This window comes from Chrysochloris asiatica, unplaced genomic scaffold (genome assembly GCF_000296735.1).
Source record: "Chrysochloris asiatica unplaced genomic scaffold, ChrAsi1.0 scaffold00288, whole genome shotgun sequence".
NCBI lineage: Eukaryota > Metazoa > Chordata > Mammalia > Afrosoricida > Chrysochloridae > Chrysochloris > Chrysochloris asiatica.
Window position 1 is genome coordinate 1,348,147 of NW_006408806.1, and position 6,215 is coordinate 1,354,361.

At 39.8% G+C, this 6,215-nt stretch overlaps 1 protein-coding gene across 2 annotated transcripts in view; it reads right to left on the reverse strand.

Moving 5' to 3' along the window:
- SYNPO2 (synaptopodin 2) overlaps window positions 1-6,215 on the reverse strand; it is a 330,105-nt gene that overhangs the window by 210,781 nt on the left and 113,109 nt on the right. The gene's annotated exons all lie outside the window — the stretch shown is intronic.

Below are 6,215 nucleotides of genomic sequence, written 5' to 3' on the forward strand. Positions count from 1 at the left end.
CAATTTTCCCAGATTCATACTTTGTACATTCCATGTTCTGATTTTCAACAGATGTTTACAGCTGTTTCTCTTTATTTTGAGTTGTACCCTATCAGCAAATGAAGGCCCCATGGGCTTTTCTCCCATGGGCTTTACTCCATTCACGTCATCATGGTCAACTCCACTTTGATGAGGCAGTTCTTCCCCAGTCGCATTTTGAGTACCTTTCAGCCCGAGGGACTCATTTTCTGGCACTATATCTGACAGTGCTTTTCTGCTATTCATAAGGTTTTCGGTGATTAAGTATTCAGAAGTAGTATCCTTCTTCCTAGTCTGTCTTTGTCTAGAAGCTCATCTGAAACCTGTCCACCGTGGGTGACCCTGCTGATATTTAAATTACCGGTGTCATAGCTTTCAGAATCACAGCAACTCACAAGCCACCACAGTACGACAAACTGACAGATGAGTGGTGAAACAACATATTAATTACATGAAAATCCATGCTTTAAATTTTTTTTTTAATTGAAATTAAAATGCAACCTTGTAACAACACAGTACACATTAACTGAGAAGAGCATAAGTAATTGGTAATCCTGAGGGGGAGTTAGGTGGGGAATCTGGGTTGTGTAGACAGAAGTCAGGCTGTGTGTCAAAGGGAAGAGATAGACAAGAACCAACGCAGTCATTGTGGCCTTCTGGGACATTGACATGACTTCTGCTTTGCCTTGCTGAATTCTGTTCCATTCCTGACTAATCCCAGAAGGGATAAGAATTCACTGGAGAAGTCTGGGGGAAATTACACTATCACCATTTTGCCACAGAGCTCATAAAGATCCAGTTTCGTGTTGGTTTATAATCTTCATCTTGGTGACTCTTCCTTGTAAACCTGTAATAATTCCTGGAGCTTATAATAAAATAGTGATTTTACAGTTATACATTTGTTGTTATTAAGTGCCGTGGGGTCGGTTTTGACCCGTAGTGACCCTTTATAGGGTTTCTGAGGCTAGAAGTCTTTTTGTGGAAGCCGAAAGCCTCATCTTTCTCCCAAGGAGTGGCTGGTGGGCTTGAATTACAGACCTTTTGGTGTGCAGGCCAGTGTTTATTGTATGAAGCCACTGCTCTGTTGTTGTTGTCAGGTGCCATCGAGTCAGAAGCGACTCATAGCGACCCCATGCACAGCAGAACGAAACAATGTCCAATCCTGGGCCAACCTCACTACCGCTGCCACACTTGAGTCTATCAGTGATGCCACCTGGCTGATCCATCTCGTTGGGGGTCTTCCTCTTTTTCTCTGACCCTCCACCTTACCCAGCATGACATCCTTCTCCAACGATTGTTTCCTCCAGACAATATGTCCAAAGTAGGAGCCATTCTGGCCTCCAAGGAGCACTCTGGCTGCACTTCTTCCAAAACAGATCTATTGGTTCTTTTGGCAGTCCATGGCACTTTCAGCATTCTCCTCCAACACCACAACTCAAAGGCATCAATTCTTTTTGTGGAAGCCGAAAGCATCATCTTTCTCCCAAGGAGTGGCTGGTGGGCTTGAATTACAGACCTTTTGGTGTGCAGGCCAGTGTTTATTGTTTGAAGCCACTGCTCTACCAACATGCAAACTATGAAAATGCAACACAGATAACAAAGAGGTAGTAAGTGTCTGAAGCTTCATATTGTCTACAATTGTGAACAGTTTTTTTAATGCTCTAAAGGCTGCAGTTGGAGAAAAGATAGATCCTGAAGTCCCCCTTCCCATCCTGTGTTTCTTAACTGAAGTTGATCATACTCTTCACCACTCATTTCTGAAAATCCTGGGCCTCCTGTTCTAAATTAGTTCATTAAAATAGTTAATGAATATTTAACGAGCACCTGCCATTTTCCAAGCCCTAGACTAGGCAATGAAAGAAAGGCTGTTGTTGTTAAGTGCCGATGAGTCAATTCCAACCCATAGGGACCCTGTATAGGGTTTCCAAGGAGTAGCTGGTGAGCTTGAACCACCGACCTTGCAGTTCAAACAGCTTTGCAGTCTGGCGCATTAACCCACAGCACCACACCAGAAAGACAAATAGGTGTTGCTTATTCAAGGTTTGTTGTTGTTGTTGTTAAATGCCATTGAGTCGACTATGAAGAGTCTGACAAATCATTTATGAAAGAATTTACAAGTCTGATGAAACCCATGAAAAGAAAAGTACAGGGTGTTACCAATCCATAAAAACTGGTGTAAAAACAACAATGTGTCCATTAAAAGCATCAAATTAGATTCAGTGAAGGGAAATGTGTTTTGCTTTTCTCTGCATTCACAACACAATTTGGATGAATCAGCCAAACATTTTAGCTGAAAGGAAATAATTGTGCTTAGACTCATGGGAGGGTTTTAAAAGAATTGTCTTATCACTTTTGTTAGTTATGTTAAGGGAACTACACTCTTGTTTTCTCTTTTTTATGTTAGATTCTTCCCGTGAGGTGGCAGAAGACTATATATAAGAAAATGAATATGAGCTTTGCAGGTTTCTGGGCAAGAATCTTGACTCTACCTCTTCCCATCTGTATATTGTTGTTGTTAAGTGCTGTTGAGTTGGTTCTGACTCATGGCAACCCTGTATAGGGTTTCCATCTGTATGTTGTTGTTGTTAAGTGTCACCGAATCAGTTCCAACCCATAGCAACCCCGTATAGGGTTTCCAAGGGGAAACTAGTGAGACTGAACCTTGTGGTTCAAACTGACTTTGCAATCCTGTGCATTAACCCACAGCGCCACACCAGGACTCCCCCATCTGTATAGTAGTGGTGGTAGTGTGCCATGGAGTTGGTTCTGACTCGTGACCCTGTGTAGGGTTTCCTAGGCTGTAAATCCTTATGAGAACAGAAAGTCTCATCTTTCTCCCACAGAACTTCTGGTAGTTTCAAACTGCTAACCGTGAGATTAGCAGCCTGACTTGCAATCACTACGCTATCAGAGCTCCTTCTCCCATCTGTATAGGCTTTGGTAAATTATTCTATTTCTTTAAACTTTCATTTCTCCTTTACAAATGGAGGTAATAATTACTATTATCTCCATTATTATCATGGAGTCCTCATGTAGCACTGCAGGATAATGAGTTAGACCACAAGGCCAGAGATTCAAACCCACCAGCAGCTCCTATACAGGTTGCTATGAGTCAGAACCAACTCAATGACACTTAACAACAACAACAATTATTTCCAGGGCTGTTATAAGAAATAAAATGTTGTGGTTTTGTTGAAGCTCCTGGTACAATTTCAGAACCATAAAGCACTTGCTATATGTAAGGAGCTCTGGTAGCATAGTAGTTACAAATCGGGCTGCGAACCAAAAAGTCAGCAGTTCGAAACTACCAGCTGCTCTGCGGGAGAAAGATGAGGCTTTCTGCTCCCATAAAGATTAACAGCCTCGGAAACCCTGTGCAGGGTTGCTATGAGTCGGAACCGACTCCACGGCACATAACAACAACAACATATAGTATGTATCTATAGGCATCCCCCAATTTTCAAAAGTTTGATCTATACCACTTTGGTTTTAAGAAACACCTACATTTGTACCTGTTTTCATTACCCAAAAGAAATTGGAAGATGATTTTTGTTTTTACAAAAAAAGGCAAGAAGTAAAACTTGCATTTGCAGCTAGCCATTAGGACTCCTGGTGTGGCACTGTAGGATCAGCACTGGACTGCGAACCACTCAGAAACCTTCTACAGGGTCTCTATGAGTTGGAATCTGGGAGAAGGCATTTAACAACAACAACAAATTAGAGGGTTAGCTCATAACCCAAACAGCAAGCATGGTGTCACCAAGGTCTTTCTCCAGGAACTGTACTCAGCATCTCAACATCAAGCCATCATAGTCTTGAAATGTGTCTTTGGATATTACATGTTAATGTTATTTTAGATTTTATGTGTTATTTGGTATGATTTTGTAGATTACTTTTTGGGTCTCAGAACACTCAAAAAAAATTCTGTCTAAAATAATGGTAACTGCTTCTTCACTTTAGGCCATTTCAGCTTACAAAATATTTCATAGGAGTGCTCTTTCAAATAGCAGAGAAAACCTATATTAGTATCATTACTAAAAGATACCAAATTCTGAATTAATGGTCTGTACATGTAATAATGAAAAACTTGCTACTTTTTTTTAACCTAGAGAGATGAATTAAATACCAACATGCAGTGTGATCAGGTAAAATAACAACAACTTCTGAAATAACAAGAATAACTACTATTACCTGCAAACTGGTCTTACATTATTTTCTCGCATTTTCACCAATTTGCAGTTTTACTGGCATGGAATTTGTGAATTTTATGTAAAAATCAACTAATGTTAGTTCAAAATACATAATAATTACATAGAACTTGGATTTTGGCCAGACACCTTCTTTCAAAAATTGAAAGGTTTAATTTTTAAGATTTGGATGGTAGTTTTTTTTTTTTTTTTAAGGAACAAAAAAGAGTGTTAGTTCACTAAGTTTCAATATCAAAAGAAGGAACCAGCTATATGTAGTATATGAAGCCTTAATAAATTTATCTGTCTCAATTTAAAATGTCTACTATTCTGAGGAGGCACTTTGAGTATATCATGAATTTCTGTCTATCCATCCATCCATCCATCCATCCATCTATCTTCATGGAAATCCTCAAAGCAGTGTAAAGGGAACTCCAATCTCCTCTTAATTTTTCCATGAAAGGAAAGGGGATTATTGTTGTTTCTTTTGACATTCTTCTCTCACTGTTCAAAAAGGACAGTATCTGATTGTTGAGACTAAAAGAGCCTGAGCAGCCTAGTCCTTCTGGGTCTCATTACTTCAGCAGCCCCCCATACTCAGGATGTATTTTCCTGAGTTAGTCCATGTGATTAACTTAAAAGAGTGAACACTCTCCAGCTTTCCCTGAAGCTGTTGTTGTTGTTAGGTGCCATCAAGCCGGTTCTGACTCATAGTGACCCTATGTACAACAGAAAGAAACACTGCCCAGTCCTGTGCCAACCTCACAATGCTTGAGCCCATTGCTGCTGCCACTGTGCCAATCCATCTTGTTGGGGGATTTCCTCTTTTTTGCTGACCCTCCACTTTACTAAATATGATGTCCTTCTCCAGGGACTAGTACTTCCTGATAATATGTCTCAAGTATGAGAGACAAAACGTCACCATCCTGACCAGCTGTATGTCTTCCAACAAAGATTTGTTTGTTTTTCTAGCAGTCCCTTTCAATATTCAATATTCAGTATGTTCAATATTCTTCTCCAACAGCATAACTCAATGCATCTATTTTTCTATGGTCTTCCCTATCCATTGTCCAAATTTCACATGCATATGAGGCTATTGAAAAGACCACGACTTGGATCACATGCACCTTAGTCCTCAAACTGACATCTTGGCTCTTGAACACTTTAAAGAGGTCTTGTACAGTAGATTTGCCTGATGCAATATATTGTTTGATGCCCTGAAGCTAGGTGGGGAAATTTTCTGGGCTGAAATAATAAGAAGCTCAGATTCACTTTCCTACAATACTAATATCACTTCATTTTTGCTACAGTCCCAAATTCAACTTTACAGTATTTAGTTTTATATTTTAATCTTCATCTGTTTCCAGTGTTTTATTTCCTGTTCCCAAACTCAAGAGCAGACATTCTAACTTGAATTTTATGATAAAAAAAAAAAAACTGGGGCTTGGAGAAGTAACTTTTTTTTTTTTTAAACCAAATCACACAACTAGCAAATAGTTGTTAGGGTATCTATCATCCTTAGGCTTCCTGATTATATAGCCCAATCTCTTTTCAGGAAACAATAGTGCTTATTGAACAGAAAAAAACAAAAACACTGTCTTAGTTAGCTAGTGCTGCTATAACAGGAATACAAGTGGATGTCTTTAATAAAGAGAAATTTATGCTGTCACAGTTTAGGAGGCCAAAAGTCCAAATACAGAGGGCCGGCTCTACAGGAAGGCGTTCTTTCTTTGTTAGCTCTGGGGAAAGGTCCTTGTCTCTGTTTAGCATCTGTAGGGCCAACATTCATTTGAGATTTCCATGTATCTTGGCATCAATCTTCCTCTGGCTCTCAGAGCTTCACAGCTCAGGCACCACAGGTCCACAGGACCTACTTCACTTCCAGCACTTTCTTTTTGGTAGTAGGTTCTGCCTTCTCTGCTCAACTTTCTCTCCTTTTACCTTTCTAAGTTCAAAGATGTTGCAAACCACACACCCTCAGGAAACTCTCTTACATCACGGTTGTGATAG